At 42.8% G+C, this 19,422-nt stretch overlaps 1 long non-coding RNA gene across 1 annotated transcript in view; it reads right to left on the reverse strand.

The window, feature by feature from the left end:
- Nucleotides 1-18,984, reverse strand: part of LOC135230240 (uncharacterized) — a 195,603-nt gene extending 176,619 nt beyond the window's left edge. The window contains exon 1 of the long non-coding RNA XR_010320871.1: nt 17,942-18,984. This is a non-coding gene — a long non-coding RNA (uncharacterized LOC135230240). The remainder of the gene's footprint in view (nt 1-17,941) is intronic.
- Nucleotides 18,985-19,422: the final 438 nt, after the last annotated feature.

The following is a 19,422-nucleotide window of genomic DNA, read 5'->3' on the forward strand; positions in this document are numbered from 1 at the left end:
CTGTTAAAGTTGTATGTTTAGATTCAAGTGATTACTGAGGTGTGTTATGATCTTGAACAGAGCTCTGGGGACTATACAGGCAGACTCTGCATGCCCTTCTCCTGCACATCCATTCCATCTCCCTTGGAGCCCAGACATGATGTTATCAATTAAACCCCTCCCACACTGGTGGTGTACTGTTTAAGAGCTATGGCTGCTAACCAAAAGGTCATCAGTTCAAATCCACCAGGTGCTCCTTGGAAAGTCTATGGCACAGTTCTGCTCTGCCCTATTAGGCCGCTATGAGTTGGAATAGACTCAGTGGCAATGGGTTTTTAACGGGTATGAGGTAACTGTTCAGTGCTTAAAGACATACCAAAAGCAACCACTAACACAAAAGTTCTTATTTCAGAGTAGCAAAACCTTTTTCTAACACAGTGGTGAATTAGGGTGGACTGTGGATCAAGAAGAGCCCTGGTGGCATAGTGGTTAAGAGCTCAGCTGCTAACCAAAAGGTGAGCAGTTCGAATCCAACAACTAGTCCTTGGAAACTCTATTGGGTAGTTCTACTCTATGCTATAGGGTCTCTACGAGTTCGAATCAACTAGGGTCTCTATGAGTTGGAATCAACTTGATGGTGACAAGTTTGGTTTGGTGGGTGTCATGGATTGAATTATAACCCGAAAAAAACCTGTGTTTCAACTTGGTTAGGCCATGATTCCCACTATTGTGTAGTTGTCCTCCATTTTTTGATTGTAATTTTACTTTAAGAGGATTAGGGTGGGATTGTAACACCACCCTCACTCAGGTCACCTTTCCCTGGGGTGTGGCCTGCACCACCTTTTATCTCTCCAGAGATAAAACGAAAGGGAAGCAAGCGGAGAGTTGGGGGCCTCATACTATCAAGAAAGCAGCACCAGGAGCAGAGCATGTCCTTTGGACCCAGGGTCCCTGCACCTGAGAAGCTCCTTGACCATGCGAAGGCTAAGGACAAGGACCTTCTTCCAGAGCCTAAAGAGAGAGAAAGCTTTCCCCTAGAGCTGATGCCTTGAATTTGGACTATCAGCCTACTTTAATGTGAGGTATTAAATTTCTCTCGGTTAAAGCCATCCACTCATGGTATTTCTGTTATGGCAGCACTAGATGATGAAGACAGTGGGTCAAGGTGGAAGGGGTGGATGAAGGACAAAAAAAGAAAAATGGACAACAAGAGAAATATAAGAATTTAGAGAACTGTGAAAATTTAATTCCTGAATATACTTTCTTTCTCCTCCCTTTAACTGTAAGGACTTTTCTCATATACAGCATATATAAATAAATCCTTGCAATATTTAAAACACTTAGATTTTTGTAAAACTCATTCTCTGAAAACTCATGGTGGCCCCATTAATTTGTGGTTTAAAAACAACTCAGAACTAAAAAGAAGCATAAATAAACAAATAAATAAAGGCACTGCTGTCATTTGCGGGTGATGTTCTTTTCCTGCTATCCACAACCCACACACTCGGGTTAATTTTCCAGGGTCAGTGTTCATAGACCATCCTCTTTCTCTTACCACCACCCCACCACCCTTAATTATTTAGAAAAGGCAGGGCCAGTCAGTGCTCCAAACATCAAGTTTTCTCTCCAAAATGCCAACTGGCACTTGGGGAGCAGGCTACATTCTCAGCTGTCAGCACTTCCACTAGCCCCTGCAGATAAGGAATGTGTCTCCACTGAACTGTTCACTGTAATAAATAATAATAATAATAAAAAATTGTAAAACACTGTTTCTTAAAAACAAACAAAAAAAACCCCAGGCATTTCCCTATTACCCACCCACCCCACTCTCCCACACCGAGTGCTCCCCTCACCACACACACACTCAAATATTTCATACCAACGGTGTGTCCCAAGCACGGAGTCTGGCTCCACTCTTCTTTTACACCCCTTGGAGGCCTCTGGAGAAACCATACCTTTGGTTGGCAATTCCCTGAACCCTGCCTATTCAAGCTGGCACTTATTCAAAAAGGCAGGTGAGTCTTCAAGTCAGGTTTTTAAAAGGAGTTTAAGAGGAGCCAGGTGATATGCCTACTCACCCTCAAGTTTCTCAAAGGTAATAATCTCTTGAGATGTTTACAATGTCTCAACTATGGGTTAATTAAATCCCTTAGGATGGTGGGCATAGGAAAATCCTCCATCTCAATGTCCACCATTTTGAAAAAAAGGAGGGGGAATCTCCAAAATTACAAATTTGAATTTCTACATACTTGATTGAACTAAGGAGTAAGTTCCTCACGTGTGTTATTCTTGGTCTGAGCCCTGGTGGTGCAGTGGTTAAGAGCTCAGCTGCTAACCAAAAGGTCTGCTGTTTGAATCCATGAGCTGCTCCTTAGAAACCCTGTGGGGTAGTTCTACTCCGTCCTATAGGGTTGCTAAGAGTCAGAATCCACTGGATGGTAATTGGTTTGTTTGTTTTTCAATCTTTGGCTGAAAGGTGGACTTTGTTATCAATTTATTAAATCAACTGGTAATTTGCTGGATATTTCTTATATAGGAACTTATGCTGTCTTCAAATCCAGCCAATCAGGTTTAGGGAGAGAGAAACTTCTCTACCTTAGCCTCCCTGCCACTCCCACACCTTTTTCATTGATTTCCATGCCCTGTTTAAGTAACATCACTCATCACTTCTCACTGTCTAGGTTATCTGAGCCAATTCATGGCAGTCAATTCCACCTGAGCCCTAGGATACCCTCATTTACATACTCTGCGCTGTTGTTCCTTCACTAATGGCTGACTTCGCATCGCCCCTTGAATGTCTACTAGGCATCTCAAACTTAATGTGGTTCAAATAAAATTCTTGCTCCAAGTGTCTTATTTACCTGCCAGTCTTCCTTATCTCAGCAAATGTTCTCACTATCCTCTGAGTTGTTCAGGACAAAAACCTAGAAATCATCCTTGATTTCTCTCCTTTATTCAAATCTTGCATCCAATCCATTGACACATATTCTGGACTCTTGGCGCTACCTTAAGATAAATCCTGACTCTATCCACTTCTCACTACCTCCACCTTACAGCCACCATCATCTCTTGGTTAAAACTGGACTCCATGCCACTGATCTTCCCTCTTACAGTCTACATAACAGCATCATTTCAGTGGCTTCTCATGGCGATTAGGAAAAATTCCCAAACCCTTCCCATGGTCTTTCATGATGCAGGGCTTGCCCACCATACTAACCTCATTTCCTAACAGTCTTCCCTCGGTTCACTCCACACTAGCCATGACTTATTTCCTGAGCTTCCTCAAACATGCCAAAACACTTGGTTATTTAAGGGCCTCAGAAACAACTCTTGCCTTTATTGGCAATATCCTCCCTTCAGAACTTCATACAGCTATTATCTCATTTGATATAGGTCAGTTATCTTCTTAAATATCCTGCTCCCATAAGCCTTTACTGACTATTAATCTAAAACAGCTCACCCCACTCATTCCCTCACATGCAACTCTGTCTTATTTTCAAAATATTTAGCTCTCCTTGACATTTTTCGTTATTACCTGTAAATTTATTTTTTGTGGTGGAGAATATATGTAGCAAAACATACACCAACTCAGCAGTTTCTACCTGTACAATTTAATGACATCGGTTACATTCAAGTTGTGCAACCATTCTTACCCTCCTTTTCTGAGTTGTTCCTCTGTCATTAACATAAACCCACTGCTCCTTAAGGTTCCTATCTAATCTTTTCAGTAGCTGTTGTCAATCTGATGCCATGTAGACAGTTCTTCAAAGAGCATATGCTCAAGGTAGACCACTTTTATTAGTTAAGTAAGCTAATGTTCTGGAGCCCTCGTGGCACAGTGGTTAAGTGATACGGTAGCCAAGCAAAAGAAGAGCAGTTTGAATCCACCACCTGCACCTTGGAAACCCTGTGGGGCAGTGCTATTCTACAGGGTCTCTGAGTCAGAATCAACTCAACAGCAACAGTCTGGTTTTTTCTTTTTTATGCTTCGGTTTTAACATGATTCAAGGGAATGCTTTTGGTGTAACGTTTAAAGATTATCTCACGGCAATAGTTTCAGGAGTTCATTCACCCTCAACGGCTCCACAAAGTCTAGGGTTCATGAGAATGTGAAATTCTGTTCTGCATTTTCCCCCTTTTGATCAGGGCTTTTCTATGGACTCTTTGATCAAAATGTTCAGCGACAGTAGCCGGGAACCTTCTGGTTCTTCTGGTCTCATGGCATGCTAGATGTTCTTTTAAAAAACATGAGTGGATGCTGAAGGTTATCAAATACTTATTTTATTACACCTATTAATGTAATCACATTTATTTTTCCTGTACATATGGTAAATTATACTGATTCATTTTTGAATGTTAAACTAACCTTGAATTCTTGGGATAGACCCAACTTGGTCATAATATATTCTTCTTTATAGTATTGCTGGATTTGTTTTGCCTATTTATTTTTATATTTTGCATCTATGTTCATCAGTGACATTGGCCTGTATTTTTCCCATCTTGTGCTGCTCTTGTCAGGTTTTGGTATCAATATTCATTCTACAAGCTTTATAAAATAAGTTTGGGTATATATTTCATTTTATATTGAAGAATTTGTCAAATATTTCTTGAATATTTGGCAGAATTTGCAGGAAAAGCCATCTGACATGAAGTTTTCTTTTTGAGAATAGTTTGAGCTCTAATTCAATTCTATTAACAGTTGTGGAATTACTTTTACTTCCTGTTTCTTCTTGAATCGTTGTTATTAACTTACATGGTATGATACGTTTGCCTACTTTACCTAAATTTGCAAATTTATTGGCTAATATGGTTCATGACATTCTCACATTACCTTTAAGTTCTGCAAGATCTGTAGTCATTTTCTTTCTAATTCCTGATATTCGTTATTTATACCTTCATTCTTTTTCACTTGATCAATCTTGCCTAGAGTTTCTCAATTTTACTAGCATTTTCTAAGAATCAACTTTAGTCTTCGTTGATCGTCTGTTGCATGTATTCAATCATTAATAGAAACAAAAATTCCTATGAATGTTTGTTTCTGGTTTTTTCCCAACATTTTGAATGGATGTTTAACTCACTTATTTTTCAAGATTTGTTATTTCCAATTATATTTTTAAGGCTATTAGTTTCCTATATTATATTGTCTGTACTGCACAAATTTTTATATGCACTATGCTCATAACTGTTCACTTCAAAATGTATTCTAATTTTCATCACGATGTCTTTTTTGACTCATAGTATTTGAAAATATTCAAGCACGTGGAGATTTTGTATTTTCTTTTTCTAAGATGGTTTTTTTTTTTGAATTATGGTGTACTTACATAGTATCCTCTATATTATTGCAGACTCTTGAAATTTGTTGAGACTTGCTTTATAACACAGTATACAGTCAATTTTTATAAACACTATGTTTTTATGTGCATGAGATGAATGTACATTCTTTAGTGGTTGAATAATGCATGCAGATATACATATATCAATTTGGTATTATTTTTATACATGTTAAATCTTCTGTATCCTTGATAATTTATGGACTTCTATGTTTCTGAGGGGTGTGTTAAAAATCTGTTATGATGCATGATGTCAAAAGGAGCCCCAGTAAGCAGTGGTTAAGCACCCAGCTCTTAAACTTTTTGATTTGATCCACCAACTACTCCACAGGAGAAAGATATGACCGTTTCCTTCCATAAAGATTACAGCCTTAGAAACCCTTTGGAGAAGTTCTACTCCATCCTATAGTCACTATGAGTCAGAATTGACTCAACAGCACACAAGAAAAAATGTATGATGTGATGGAAACTCAGGAGTACGAAGCTCAAAGAATTGGTCCTACCTCCAGGGTCAAAGGATGAAGGACAGAGTAAACAGCAGAGACATCCAAAAAGCTTGGAAAAAAGGGGGCTGAAAGGAAGATGGTTGGTGGTTTAAGGGCTTTGAAGGGCCACCACATATACTGAGGAATCTGGAGTGCAATGTTCTTGCCTAAGGATGAAGACATGCTCATAAAGATCCTGACAAAGCTTTAGGCTTGCACCTCTGGCTGATCTTTGGGCTCCATGGAGGCAGGAAGTGAAGGCTAAGGCAGAGTTTTAGGCGCTCTTGCTTAGCATTGAAAGAATGCCCCAGTTCAGAGCCAATCTGCAAAGACTGGGATAATGTTACTTTTTCTTTTTGGCTACAAGCATTTAAAGAAAGCACTGTCAGGTCATGAACTGACTGCTGACATAACAGAACAGAACTTCAGTGTCCACACATGAGAAGACATACAATCTTTGCAGAAATAGTTTGGGAACATCACTAAGCAAATGGATGACTGGCCCTCAACAATTAAAAATAAAAAAGCAAACCCTAATGACTGGAGGGAATCTGATTTCCAGAGTTACATTATAATATTTAAGATATCCAGTTTGCAACACACTATTTTAAGTCATAAAAAGAAAAAAGAAAAGGATGGTTCATTTGTTAAGAAGAAAGAAAGAAGAGAAATGAACTGAAAGCATCCCTAAGGAAACACAGATATTGGGATTACTAGACAAAGAATTTAAACCAATTGTCTTAAATTTCCTCAAAGAGCTAAAGAAACCATAGACACACACACAAAAAAAGGAAACCAGGAGAAGAATGTATGAACAAGTAGAAAATATTAATAAAGAAATATTATACAAAAGAACCAAATAGAAATTATAGAGCTGAAAAGCAGAATAGCTGAAATAAAATTTTCATCAGAGGAGCTCAACAGCAGATTTGAGCAAGAAAGCAGGAAAATGTAAACTTGAAAAAGCACAACTGAAATTGTTCTAACTGAGGAGCATAAAGGAAAAAGAATGAAGAGAACGAACAGAGCCTAAGGGACCTGCGGGACAACATCAAGCATACCAATATACTCATTAAGGGAGTCCCAGAAAGGAAAGAAAGATGAAAGGACAGAAAGAATATTTGAAAGCGTAATGACTGGAAGTTTCCCAAATGTCATCTGGATATCCAAGAAGCTCAATAAACTCAAAGGACGATAAATACATAGATATCCACAGACAGACACAATCAAAATGTCAAAAGATGAAGACAGAAACTTGAAAGCAGAAAGAGATAAGTGACTCCTAAGGTACAAGAGAGTCTCAACAAGTTTAACTGTTGATTTTTCATCAGAAACCATTGAGACAAGAAAATAGTGGGATGATGTAGTTAAGATACTGGAAAAAAAATACAGAAACAAAACTATGAACCAAGATTTCAATATCTAGCAAAACTATCTTTCAAAAATGAAGGCGAAATTAAGACATGCCCAGATACACAAAACCTGAGGGAGTGTGTTAGCAGCAGAACTGCCTTATGAGAAATGCTACAGGGAATCATTCTGGCTGGCATGGAAGGACACTAGACAGTAACTGGAAGCCATAAAAAGAAACAAAGACTCTGTAAAGGTAACTACTTAGATAAAACAAAGTCAGTAATATTTTTATATCACGCCTCTCTTTTTTTCATATATGATTTAAAGCACGAATGCATAAAAATGATTACACATCTCTCTTAATGGACACACAATGTATAAAGATGCAATTCTTGTACCAGCAACATAAGTAGGGGTGGTAACTGAGCTGAATAAAAGCAGAATTTTCTATACTGTTGAAGCTAAATTTGTATTAATTAAAAGAAGATTGTTATAAATATAAAATATTAATTGTAATCCTCATGGTCACCACTAAGAAGCTAAAAAATATCAGGAAAGGAAAAAAGGAGAGGATCAAAATTGTACACTTGAAAAAAATCAGTCAAACACAAAAGTGGACAGTAGTCAAGAAAATGAGAAACAAAATACATATAACACCTACTACAAAAGTAGAAGATATAAGTCCTTCCTTATCATTAATCGCTTTAAATATAAATAGATTAAATTCACAATTGGGATCATTAAAGTTGTGTGTCAACTTTGTCGGACCATGATTTTCAGTGCTTTGGCAGTTATCTTGTAGTTTAGCAGTCGTATAACGATGCAATCATTTCCATGATGAGATGTGACATAATGTGATTACCTCCATGATGGGATCTGCTGTGAGTAGCCAATCAGATGTGAGGGAGTTTCCTCAGGGGTGTGGACTGCATCCAATATAGGTGGACTTTCTGGCAAGGCTCTTGAGCTTTTGCTCACTCTGAATCCTGCAGCTGGCTCCTCTTCATCTGATCTCAAGTTTTTGGGACTTGAACTCTCAGCTTACCTTCCAATTTTGGGATTCATCAGCCTCCGCAGTCTGTGAGCCACGACCTGCCAGCTTACCTGCCGATCTTGAGATTTGTCAGCCTTTGCAGCCTGTGAGCCACAGACCTGTTGTATGACCTGCAGATCTTGAGTTCTGCAGTCCCTGCATCTGTGTGAGTCAGGAGAAGCTACCAGCCTGACCCATGGACTTGAGACTTACCAGCCTCTACAGCCTCGTGAGCCATTTCCTTCATATAAATCTATTTACATATAAATATATATGTATATATATATCTCACTGGTTTTGCTTCTCTAGAGAACCCAGCCTAAGATACCAATTAAAGGGCAAACATTGGCAGAATGAAAAAAAAAAATCATTCGATTGCTATCAAGCTGATCTGACTCATGGTAACCCCTCCCCCCATGAGTCAGAGTAGTAGTGACACACAAGTGTGTCAGTTCAGTGACTAATTTTTCAAAAGTAGATCACCAAGCCTTTCTTCTGAAGTCCCTCTGAGTGGACTCAAACCTCCAACATTTTGGTTAGCAGCTGAATGCATTAACCGTTTGCACCTCCCAAGGACTACAACATCTCTATTTATTTCTGTATTACTTGTCATTATACTATATACATACATACACACATACACACACATAGACATCACACAGATGCTTTGGACTTCAACCAGCAGGGCTCTATTAATTATTGATAGAAAAGTACTGATATCAATTATAAATGCGTATTTGTCCATTTCCCCTTTCAGATTTATCAGTTTTTGTATTTTGGAGCCCTGTTGTTAAATACATACACATTTAGGATTGTTGTATCTTTTTGGAGAATTGAACCTTTATTATGTTATGTCCCTACTTATTCCCAATAATACTCCTTTTTCTGAAGTATAATTTATCTGATATTAATATAGTTACTGCAGTAGAACTGGATAATTTTCAACCATTTCAAGAGGTAGCATAAGATCAAGAACTGATGGTATAAAAGGAAGAAATCGAAGCTGCATTGAAGGCATTGGTGAAAAACTATCCTCTCTCCACCATCTTCACTACTATGACACCAACTGTCCCTCACACAGCACTTCTCTGCTGGGTTCAATAACTCATTACAATGGCCACACAGAACTCATAGTCCATATTCACGATTATGGGGTTTATTAGGGAAGTAACAGTTATAGCTCAGGCTCAAAGACACTCAGAATACAGTTCTTCTATATCAGGACAGCCTCTTCCCTCCTGTGCTCATAGGTGTGACTCTGCCTGGCCTTGGGCCTCTCTCCGAAGGCACTCAGCTTTCCTTCTCCCTGGGCCATCATCTCCTATAGCCGGGTCCCTGTTGCTTGGTCTCTCCTGCCATGGCATCTTACCGTCTTCAGGGTTACAGCTTCCTCTCTCTATCTCAGTCTCCTGCTTCTAGGAGCTTCTCAGTGCAGGGATCTCAGGTCTATAATATACGCTCAGCTCCTGGCTGTTCTTCCTTGATGGGAGTTGAATCCTCCTCTTTGCTCTGGAACTGGTGCTCTTTGAAGGGAAAACTAAACAATCCCCTTGGTGAGCCACAATTACCCTATCACACAGTCCTGCCCAAGCACCAGGGTGGATGTTATAAGACCATGGCTAGAAAGGCCACACAAAGTAAACAATCACAACAGAGTACCATGGACTCATTTTTCAAGTGAAGTACCAAAAATCCCATAGGAACAGATTAGTAAAGAATATAATCAATAGCAAGAACATTTTCATAATTATGTTTTCTGTATTTGGAAGAAATCTATAGCGCTATTCTTATTTTGCCAATTCACAGGGATCACAGAGATTAGTGGTAGATATTGCAGTACCAGAAAACTCTCTGGTGAAACAGTCTGTGAGCGGTCTTACAAACATGGATATTCCACCAGAGTCAAAAGAATGACGTTACATTAATCATCAAAGAGAACATTTCAAGATCTAGCCTGAAGTACAATGTTGTCACTGATAGCTAATATCCATACACTTACAAGGAAGACCAGTTTATATGACTCTTCAAATTTATGCACCAACCATTAATGCCAAAGACAAAGAAATTGAAGATTTTAAACAACTTCTGCAGCCTGAAATTGATCAAACATGCAATCAAGATGCATTGATAATTACCGGTCATTAGAATGTTAAAGTTGGAAACAAAGAAGGAAAAGTAGTTGGAAAACACAGCATTGCTGATAGAAATGATGCCAGAAATCTCATGAAAGAATTTTGCAAGACCAGTGACTCATCCACTGCAAATATTTTTTTCCACCAACATAAACGGGAGCTATACACGTGGACTTTACCAGATGGAATACACGGGAATCAAACTGACTACATCTGTGGAAAGAGAAGATGGGAAAACTCATATCATCAGTCAGAACAAGGCCAGGGATCGATTGTGAAACAGACTGTCAATTGCTCACATGGGAGTTCAAGTTGAAACTGAAGAAAATTAGAATAAGTCAAAAAGGGCCAAAGTACGACCTTGAGTATATCTCACCTGTATTTAGAGACCACCTCAAGAATACATTTTACGTGTTCAACGCTAATGACTGAAGACCAGACGAGTTGTGGAATGACATCAAGGACATCACACATGAAGAAAGCAAGAGGTCCTTTAAAAGACAGGAAAGAGAAAAGACCAAAACGGATGTCAGAAGAGACTCTGAACCTTGCTCTTGAATGTCAGGTAGCTGAAGTGAACGGAAGAAATGATGAAGTAATAGAGCTGAACAGAAGATTTCAAAGGGTGGCTTGAGAAGAAAAAGTATTATAATGACATGTGTAAAGATCTGGAGATGGATAACCAAAAGGGAAGAACACACTCAGCATTTCTCAAGCTGAGAGAACTGACAAAAAAATTCAACTCTTGAGTTGCAATACTGAAGGATTCTACAGGTATAATATTAAATGACGCAGGAAGCATCAAAAGAAGATGAAAGTAATACCCACAGTCACTATACCAAAAAGAATTGGTCGATCTTCAACCATTTCAGGAAGTAGCATATGATCAGCAACCGATGGTACTGAAGGAAGAAGTCCGTGCTGCACTGAAGGAATTGGTGAGAAAAAAAAGCCTCCAAGAATTGATGGAATACCAACTGAGACGTTTCACCAAATGGATGCAGCACTGGAATCGCTCGCTTGTCTAATCCCAAGAAATATGGAATACAGCTACCTGGCCTACGAACTGGAAAGGATCCATATTTACGCCTATTCCTAAGAAAGGTGATCCAACCAAATGTGGAAATTATCAAACAATATCATTAATATCACATGCAAGTAATATTCTGCTAAAAATCATTCAAAAGCAGCTGCAGCAGTACATTGACAGGGAACTGCCAGAAATTTAAGCAGGATTCAGAAGAGGACATGGAAGGAGGGATATCATAGCTGAAACCATATCGATTCTGGCTGAAAGCAGAGAATACCAGAAAGATGTTTACCTGTGTATTATTGACTATGCAAAGACATTCGACTGTGTGGATCATAACAAACTATGGATAACACTGGGAAGAATGGGAATTCCAGGACACTTAATTGTGCTCATGAGGAACCTTTACATAGATTAAGAGGCAGTTGTTCAGACAGAACAAGGGGATACTGATTGGTTTAAAGTCAGGAAAGGTGTGCGTCAGGGTTGTATTCTTTCAGCATACCGATTTAATCTGTATGCTGAGCAAATAATACGAGAATCTGGACTATATGAAGAAGAACGGGGCATCAGGATTGCAGGAAGGCTCATTAACAACCTTCATTATGCAGATGGCACAACCCTGTTTGCTGAAAGTGAAGAGGACTTGAAGCACTTACTAATGAACATCAAAGACCACAGCCTCCAGTATGGATTACGCCTCAACATAAAGAAAACAAAAATCCTCACAACTGGACCAACGTGCAACATCATGAGAAATGGAGAAAAGACTGACGTTGTCAAGGATTTCATTTTACTTGGATCCACAATCAACAGCCATGGAAGCAGCAGTCAAGAAATCAAAAGACACATTGCATTGGGCAAATCTGCTGCAAAGGACCTCTTCAAAGTGTTGAAGAGCAAAGATGTCACCCTGAAGACTAAGGTGCGCCTGACGCAAGCCATGCTATTTTCAATCACATCATATACATGTGAAAGCTGGAAAATGAATAAGGAAGACCGAAGAAGAGTTGACGCCTTTGAATTGTGGTGTTGGTGAAGAATATTGAATATACCATGGACTGCCAAAAGAACGAACAAATCTGTTTGGGAAAAAGTGCGGCCAGAATGCTCCTTAGAGGCAAGGATGGCGAGACTGCATCTTATATACTTTGGATATGTTGTCAGGAGGGATCAGTCCCTGGAGTAGGACGTCATGCTTGGCAGAGTACAGGGTCAGCGGAAAAGAGGGTGACCCTCAATGAGGGGGATTGACACAGTGGAACACTTATACACTGCTGGTGGGAATGTAAAATGGTATACAACTACTTTGGAAATCAATTTGGCGCTTCCTTAAAAAGCTAGAAATAGAACTACCATACAACCCAGCAATCTCACCCCTCAGAATATATCCTAGAGAAATAAGAGCTGTTACACAAACAGATACATGCACATCTATGTTTATTGCAGCACTGTTTACAATAGCAAAAAGATGGAACCAACCAAGGTGCCCATCAATGGATGAATGGATAAATAAATTATGGTATATTCACACAATGGAATACTACACATCAATAAAGAACAGTGATGAATCTGTGTAACATTTCATAACATGGAGAAACCTGGAAGGCATTATGCTGAGTGAAATTAGTTGCAAAAGGTCAAATATTGTATAAGACCACTATTATAAGATCTTGAGAAATAGTTTAAACTGATAAGAACATATTCCTTTGTTGTTACGAGAGGGGGGAGGGAGGGAGGGTAGGAGAGGGGTATTTACTAAAGAGATAGACAAGAACTACTTTGGGTGAATGGAAGGACAACACTCAACACAGTGGAGGTCAGCACAACTGGACTAAACCCAAAGCAAAGCAGTTTCCTGAATAAACTGAATGCTTCAAAGGTCAGCAAAGCAGGGGCAGGGGTTTGGGGACCACGGTTTCAAGGGACATCTAAGTCAACTGGCATAATAAAATCTATTCAGAAAACATTCTGCATCCCACTTTGAAGAGTGGCATCTGGGATATTAAATGCTAGCAAGCAGCCATCTCAGATGCATCAATGATTCTCAACCCACCTGGATCAAGGGAGAATGGAGAACACCAAGAACATAAGATAATAATGAGCCCAACAGACAGAAAGGACTACATGAACTAGAGACTACATCATCCTGAGACCAGAAGAACTAGATAGTGCCGAGCCACAACCAATCACTGTCCTGACAGGGAACATAACAGAGATCCCTTGAGGGAGCAGGAGAACAGTGGGATGCAGACCCCAGATTCTCATAAAAAGACCAGACTTAATGGTCTGACTGAGACTGGAAGGAGCCCAGTGATCATGGCCCCCACAACTTCCGTTTACCCACTACGGGAACCATCCCCAAAGCCAGTTCATCAGACGTGGATTGGACTAGACAATGGGTTGGAGAGGGATGCTGGTGAGGCATGAGCTACTTGGTTTGGGTGGACACTTGAGACAATGTTGGCATCTCCTGCCTGGAAAGGAGATGGGTGGGTAGAGGGGCTTAGAAACTGGCAAAATGCTCACGAAAAGAAAGAGTGGAAGGAGGGAGTGGGCTGTCCCATTGGGGGGAAAGTAATTGGGAATATGTAACAAGTTGTGTATAAGTTTTTATGTGAGAGACTGGCTTGATTTGTAAACTTTCATTTAAAACACAATAAAAATTATTAAAATAATAAAAAAAAGAAGCTCACCCATGATTGCTTCAACAAGCACTCAGAACAAAGACTCAAGGAATCTTCTGGATGAAGGTGCAATCCTGGAATTACCAGACGCAGAATACAAAAGATTAATATACAGAACTCTTAAAGACATCAGGAAGGAAATGAGGCAAAATGCAGAACAAGCCAAGGAACACAAAGATAAAGCAGCTGAAGAAATTAAAAAGGTTACTCAAGAACATAATTAAAAATTTAATAAGCTGCAAGAAACCACAGAGAGACTGCAAGCAGAAATTCAGAAGATTAAAAATAAAATTACAGAGTTAGAAAACTCAATAGAAACTAAGAAGAGCACAATTGAAGAACTGGAAGGCAGAATTACTGAGATTGAAGATAAATCTCTTGGGACTAATATATTTCAAGAGAAAGCAGATAAAAGAATTTTAAATGAAGAAATCCAAAGAATCATGTGGGACTTTATCAAGAGAAATAACTATGAGTGATTGGAGTACCAGAACAGGGAGGGCTAACAGAAAATACAGAGGGAACTGTTGAAGATTTTTTGGCAGAAAACTTCCCTGATATCATGAAAGATGCTCATCGAATTCCACATAAGGTAGATCTCAAAAGAAAGTGACCGAGACATATAATAATCAAACTTGCCAAAATCAAATATAAAGAGAACTTAAAGAGAGGCTAGGGATAAAGGAAGTCACCAACAAAGGAGAGTAAATAATAATAAACTTGGACTACTCAGCAGAAATCATGGAGGCAAGAAGGCAATGGGATGACTTATACAAAATATTGAAGGAAAAAAATTGCCAGCCAGGAATCAAACCATAACCCTGGCCCTCTGGCCTTCTGGCCCTCTGGCCTTAGCCCTCTAACTCTAGCCCCTAAGCCATGAGCCCCAAAGCCCCTAAGACCCTAAGCCCTTAGGTCCTAACCTCCAAGGCCCTAAACTCTAACCCTAACCCAAACCCTAACCCCTATACCCTAAACCCTACAACCTAAACACCTACACCCCAAAACACTACACACCAAAACCCTACACTCTAAACCCTATACTCTAAGCCCCAAACCCTAAACCCAAACCTCAAACCCCAAAGCCCAAACCCTAAGCCTAACCATAAACCCTAAACCCTAACACCTAACCCTAACCCCTAGCCTCTCTAACCCTAACAACCCTAACACTAACCCTCGAACCCTAACCCTCTAATGCTAACCTGAAACCCTAACCCAGAACCCTAACCCTCTAAACCTAATCCTCTAACCCTAGCCCTAAACCTAACCCCAACCCCCAAACCCAGCTCCAAACTCTAAACCTCAAATCCCTAGCCCTAAACCTAACAATGAGCCTAAGCCTAACCCTATCACTTAACCATAAACCCTAAACCATAACACTTAAAACCCTAACACCCTTAGCCCTAACACATTTAAACCTAACACCCTAAACGTCAAAACCCTATACACTAACACCCTTAACCCCAACCACTAACCCCTAAACTTAAACGCTTAACTATCTAACCCTCTAACCCTAATACCCTAACCCTAAACTCTAACCCCAGCCCCCAGCCCTCACTCTGAGCCTTAAACTCTAAATCTTAAGCCCTAAATCCTAGGCTCTAAGCCGTAAGCCCTAAAAGCTAAGTCCTAAAACCCTAAACTCTAAGCCCTAAGCCCTAAACCTAACCCTCTAACCCTAACCCTAACACCTTACCCCAAACCCATCCCAAACCCCTAAACCTGAATCCCTAAACCCTAGCCCTAACCCCTAACCCTAAACCTCTAAACCATACCCCTAATCCTCTAACCCTAAACCTCTAACCCTAAACCTCTAACCCTAACCACAACACCAACCCCAACCTCTGAACCCTGAAACCCTAACCCCCTAACTCTAAGCCTCTGAACCCTAAGCCTAAACCCTCTAGCCCTAAACCCTAACATTCACCTCCTCACACCCTCACCTTCTCACTCCCTCACTCTATAATCTTCTCAACCTCTAACCCCTCACCCTCTAACCCCTCACCCTCTAACTCCTTCAATCTCTAACCCCCAACCCTCTAAACCCCAACCCTCTAACACCCACCCTCTAACCTCAAACCACATATCCTAAACAAACCCAACACCAAACCCAACCCTAAACCTAAACCCTAAACCCTAAAACCTAACCCAAACCCTAATGACTAAACCCCAAAACCCTAAACTGCAACCCCTAACACCTAACCTGTAACTTCAAACTCTAACCTCAAACCCTAAACCTAACCCTAACACATAACCCCAACCCAAAAACCCTAACCGAAAAACCCTAACCCTAAACTCTAACCCCAAACCCTAAGGACCCTAACTCTAACAACCCTAACCCTAATATCCCTAACCCCAAACCCTAACCCTTTTTGTTAGCAGCAGTAGCACTTAACCACTAGCCACCAGGGTTTCCATGAGCAGTCACAGGAATAGACATATGCACACCCGTGTTCACTGCAACATTATTCACAGTAACAAAAAGATGGAAACAACCTAAGTGCTCATCCATGGAGGAACGGATAAACAAACTACGGTACATACACACAGTGGAACACTACACGACAATAAAGACCAATGATGAATCTCCGCAACATCTCACACCATGGATGAATCTGGGGCGCATCATACTGACTAAGTCAATCACAAAACGACATATACAGTGAGAGACCACTATCATAAAAATTCATGAAAACATTTACGCACAGAAACAATCCTTGATGTTCACCAAGGAGACGGAGTGGGTAGAGAAAAGCTAACTAAACAATAACCAAAACAACGAAACCCACTGCCGTCGAGTAGATTCCAGCTCATAGAGACCCTATAGAACAGATTAGAACTGCCCCATAGAGTTTCCAAGGAGTGCCTGGTGCATTCGAACTGCAGACCTTTGGTTAGCACCGGTGGCTCTTAACCACTACGCCATCAGGGTTTCCAACCAAACAACAGATATGTGGTAACTCTGGTGAAGGAAGAGACGGTACACAAGACTGGGGAATCAACCTCAGCCTCACTCCAACCCTAACCATAACCCTAAACCACTTGTGCCCGAGCCTAGTAACCCCAGCTCTAACCCAACCCCCAACCACCTAAAACCTATACCCCTAAACCTAACTCCCAAACCTCTAACCCCCAAACCTGGACCCCTAACACCAAACCCTAACCCCTAACCCTAATCCTCTAACCCTTCTGCATCTCTGGGCCTCTCGAGTCTCCGTCTATTTTCTCCCTCCAAATCCTACTAACACTCGGTGGAATTTTGAAGTTTCCGCTGTGCTTTGCTTCTTGTTGTCTCCACCGGTCCCATCAAGGCACTGCATCATTTGCTCTGCTTCACTATTGAGTTCCAGAACCATGGCTTAGAATCGCCTGACACTGAACTTCAGCGATTCGGCGCAAGGGCGCGAGAGGGCGCGCGCACCGCCGGTTCTGTTCTGCCCACCAGGCCCTCCGTGCATGGGAACCTCCTGGACCTAAGCCGGGACGACCTGGGTACCGCTCCAGTGGGGATAGCAGAAGCTTTTCTTCCCGAGGGACCCAACGCCCCAGGGCGCTCTCTCAATACTCCCATTAATGCTATGATTATCCTAACCCACTCCTTCTGCAAGACCTAGTGGGTCCTCGACCAGGCCCAGCCTTCACGACCCGCAACCCCCCCGCCGTGCTCACGTAGAGGAACCTGCAGGGCCGTGCCCTCCCCGCCCAAGCTCTGCCCCTCCATACCCTGATGCCCTGCAGGCCTCTACTAGGTCCCCGCCCAGGGGAGAGTTGTCGCCCCACACGGGGTGGGGGGACACCAGGGAACATTCGGAAACCACTCCCCAGGCACGAAGCCCACTGCCCGACTGCCCGTATTGAGACCATGTGAGCAGGGCTGCCCCGCCGACTGGAGCCTGCAGGGCAATCACTCACGTTTGTCAGCTTCTCACCGCCCTCTGGGCTCGGGGTCCCAGAGCAGCCAATCCCCCCGGGGCGGGGGAGGCGGTCCGTCCGCAGGGGCTGGAAGATCGGGTTGGTGCCCATGGCCGGAGCACTTAAAACCCTTATAAACCCTCATAAACGGCCAGCTCCAGACCTTCAAATGTCAGCCCGAGAGACACCTAATCTCCAACCTAAAAAAAAAAAAAAACCACACCTGTGGCCATCGAGTCAATTCTGACTCATAGCGACCCTATAGGACAGAGTAGAACTGCCCCACAGAGTTTCCAAGGAGCGCCTGGTGGATTCAAACTGCCAACCTTTTGGCTAGCAGCCTTAGCACTTAACCACTAGCCACCAGGGTAACCCACTAAACCCACTGCCACCAGGGTAGAGGCTCCAAATCCCGCCAGTGTGAGGAACCCTCAAATCCCCTCAGCACCAGAGATCGCGTCCACAGCGACCGGTACACAGCGCCGCACAAACGTTTAAGTTAACAAACAACATGGTTGCTCAGGACCCCTTCCTGCTACCCCCACCCCCGCCACCCAGAGGGGGAGCGGGACCGGCATCCACACTGTTAACACACACTGAATCGCTGCTTCCACAAGGAGTAGGGTCCCCACGCTGCTCCAGAGATTCCCAAGACCCCTTCCTTTCCAGGTGCGGCCGGGGCCGCGCCGACGCCCCAGCCCCGAGAGTAGACCAGCTGGGCGCGGGCGAGGGCGCGGGGTGCCTCAGCCTCCCAGGCACAGCGCCCAAAACAGTAAGGGGCAGCGGGGCCTTGGGCGGGGGATCGCTCTCTCCCCGTCCCTGGCACCCTACGGAGTCTGGTGGGGGTGGGACGACGAACGGGGGCGAGTGCCCCCTCCTCAGTCTGGAATCTCACCGCCCCCGGGTGAACTCTGGGCCTTGGTTTCTCCCCTGGCACAGGGAGCAGGTAGGGGGCGGAGGGGGCAGGAGCCCATCACCCAGCTTGGCCCGCAAACCCGCCCCGGGCAGAGTAGGGACCTGGGCGCAGCCCTGGACACGGCCTTTCTCCCCAAGCCCTTCAAGCCCCCAGGCCCGAGGGCACTCCGCAGCTGGACCCCGCGGCTGGACCCCCACCCCCGCCCCCCGCAAATCCATGGGGATGCAAATTTCACAGACCAGCTGCGTCTCCCGGGCCAGAGGCTCCCTCTCGCAGCCCCTAGAGTGGCTGCGTCCGCCCGCCCCCGCGCCGCATCCGCCCCTGGGGATCACTCGGGTCGGGGTACGCCGGAGGGGGCGATGCCAGCTGCTAAACCAACTTCCGGACTCTCCAACCTCTGGAGCCCACGGGGTGCTGGCACTGGAACCTGCCCTCCTGGCGCCTTCCCTCCACACCTTCGAGGGGCCGGGCTTGTTCAGTCTGCGAGCGGGTCCCTCCACCCACCTGCCGGAGTTTCATACCTTTCAGAAAACACGCACGGAAAGCAGCACGAACACCGTCCGCT

The sequence above is a fragment of the Loxodonta africana genome, unplaced genomic scaffold, assembly GCF_030014295.1.
Source record: "Loxodonta africana isolate mLoxAfr1 unplaced genomic scaffold, mLoxAfr1.hap2 scaffold_90, whole genome shotgun sequence".
NCBI classification, from domain to species: Eukaryota; Metazoa; Chordata; class Mammalia; order Proboscidea; family Elephantidae; genus Loxodonta; species Loxodonta africana.